A 2959-nucleotide genomic window follows, 5' to 3' on the forward strand; every position below is an offset into this window, starting at 1 on the left:
AAATGTACGTCCTCTGTGTAACATGCGACCTCTGCACAGCCCGGAACTGGTGCAGCCTCACATACAGAGCTCCCCAGTAAACAAGCAGCTCTCCAGGTCTCCATCTGCATGGTTGTTATGCATTATTGTTTTTCTGGTCTTGGTGTCCAACCAAAGTTGGAGGCACAGCATGTTGACGAGGCATCTGGATCTGCTCCACATGGAGTTGGGCAGACTGGAGCACAATATAAATGTTTCTATAGCATTGCACACGGTATGAGGTGTGAGCAGGAGGAGCTAGAAGCTTTTAGCTTGGTCCTGGAGTTACAACATCATCAGCATAAGCAAGGTGTGATGGGAAAGGTTCTATGAAATGCATGCTGTGTGCACTGGATGGCTCTGGGCTCTCCAGGATAGGCAGGGCAGGTGAAACAGGATGGTGTTGTATGTACTGGTGGGCTGGAATGCATGGAGCTTGCTGTTCCCAATGACACGGCTGTGAGACTCCAAATAAGGTTTAAGGGGCAAGGCAGTAAGGTGAGAGTCTGCTATAGGCCAACCAGCCAGGAGAATGATCCCAATTAATCATTCCTAGGAAGTGTGAGAGAACAGCGAGGTGGATTGTGATCTGATTGACTGGCAAAGCTCAGAGGGTTGTGATTATTGGTTCAGAATCTGATTGGAGGCCTGTAACTAGCAGTGCTTCCCAGGGGTCCAATCTTGTTCAGCATCTTCATCAGTGACCTGGATGAAGGGATAAAGTGCACCCTCAACAAGTACAATGCTGGGAGGAGTGGCTGACATACCAGAAATCTGTGCTGCCATTCAACAAGATGTGAACAGAATGGTCAGTTGGGCAGACAAGAACGTGATGAATTGCAACAGGAGGAAATATAGGAAGGGGGAGGAAAAATTGCCTTCAGCCATACAGGCTAGGGTTGACCTACTGGAGAGGAGCTTCCCAGCAAGTTTGGAGCTGGGGAGCAAGGGGCAGGGAACAGCAGGGCCATGCAGCATCATTTGTCTGCAGACAGAGCACAGCTTTGCAGGACTGCCTCTGACATTTGGTCCCCACTACGGCCACGTCCCACTGCTGAGCTCCATGGGTGTCCCTACAGATCCTTGGGCCACCAAAGAGTGTCTGAGTTGGAACGAGGACACTGCAACAGGAATACTGGGTGATCATGGGGTGTCACAGCCAAAACACAACACAGTCATGAGGTGACCGTGGATAAGAATGTGGTGACAAATAGGTCAGGGATCAGAAGGAGAAAGTCTGGCCATCGTGGGGTGAGCATGGGTAATCATGTGGGTCACATGAGGCAAAGATGGTGTTGTGATGGGGTGACAAAGAGGTGACCGCTGGGTGACCACAGTGGGGTGTCATTGGGTGACCACAGTAAGGAAGGGGAAGGACCACGGAGTCAGCACCTCAGCGAGTTCTAATTGAGAAGGGGACAGAGCAGGCTGTGCAGCGGCAGCAGGGAACGTGGTGGCAACACAAAGGGAAACTCTAGCTGCTGGCTGGGGAGTGCAGGACATGCTGGTGGAGCAGCAGTGTGGGGCAGCTCGTAATTCAGAATCCCTGCAGGGAAAGGCAGGACCAGAGTGGTTTTTGGGCTCCTCTGAGTACAGTGATGTCACTGGGGGAATGAGAAATTACCTGGAGTGGTTGGATCAGGGTGCCCTGAAACTGAGCGAGACAAGGTCAGCATGGTCACAGCTCAACACCACTGCATCCCCCAGCACAGCCCCAGCTGCTCCTGCTCACCTCCAAGAGCACTGAGACACTGAGGCCTGACCATGGCTACGGCCAGCATCAACACAGGCACCGTCCTCATGGTCAAGGTCGTGCAGATGAATGGTGCCTGTAGCCACAGGAGCCCGCTGTGATGAGGGTGAGCGTCCCGTGTGCCATCATAGCCCCACATCCCCATCCTGACCCACACATCCCCTTATGTGGGTCCTGTCCTTGGGGCGCTTGCTCAGAGGAAGCCCAGCCCAGCCCCACTGCTGACCTGTGTCACTGCAGCGTTTGCAGCCCTGTGCAACAGCGCTGTGAGGTCTGGGAGGTCCGTGAGGGCAACCGTGGGTGACCATGGGGTGATCAGAGGGGACCACGGGGAGAACATGATGGGACCATGGTAAGACATAAGAGGCAATATCCCATAAGGATGGGGGGGCAAAGAGGTGATTATGGGGGTATCTTGGGATAACCAGGTGAGAGCAGGGGGACCATTGGGTGACCATGAAGTTGCTATGAAGGAAGTGTGAAGGAACCATGGAGAGACCATGGGCAGAATATTGTGTGGCCACAAATTGACCATGCAATGACACTGGGATGAGCATAGAGCGACCACAGGCCAGAAAGGATGGAAAGAGCCTGGGAAGTGGTACAGGAAGCAACTGAGCGTGTCCCACAGAGCAGATAGCAGCAGGGCTGGGTGGAATCACTGGTGTATGGAGAGAGCTCTGCGTCACAGGGCTCCCTCTTACATTTGGCCACCATGAAATACTGGAGGGGGAAGAGAAATGAAATGAAATGAAATGAAATGAAATGAAATGAAATGAAATGAAATGAAATAATGAAATGCTGCCCCGGCCACCTCTGAGAGAAGTGAGACCCTGTGAGCGCCCTGGGCCCGGCTGTGGGCGCTGTGAAAATCAGCTCAAGATGAGAGGTGCTTGTGCCAAGCAGGGCCTCCTGTGAGGAGAGGTAACATCCCGGGTGCCCTCACTGTCTGCATCCCAATCCTGCCCCACGCATCCCCTGAATGGGCACCTGCCCTTGGGTGCTGGAGCAGAGATGGGGTGACAAACAGGTGAGCGTGGTGAGAGCACTGGAGGATCATGGGTTCGCTATGAATGGACCGTGGGGATCATGGATCAAAAGGGGGAGCGTGGAGTAAGCGAGAGGGTGCTGGAGCAAATAGCGGGTGACAATGAGAAGACCATCGGCAGACAGTGGCATTTCTGTCCA

The sequence above is a fragment of the Lagopus muta genome, chromosome 30 (assembly GCF_023343835.1).
Source record: "Lagopus muta isolate bLagMut1 chromosome 30, bLagMut1 primary, whole genome shotgun sequence".
NCBI lineage: Eukaryota > Metazoa > Chordata > Aves > Galliformes > Phasianidae > Lagopus > Lagopus muta.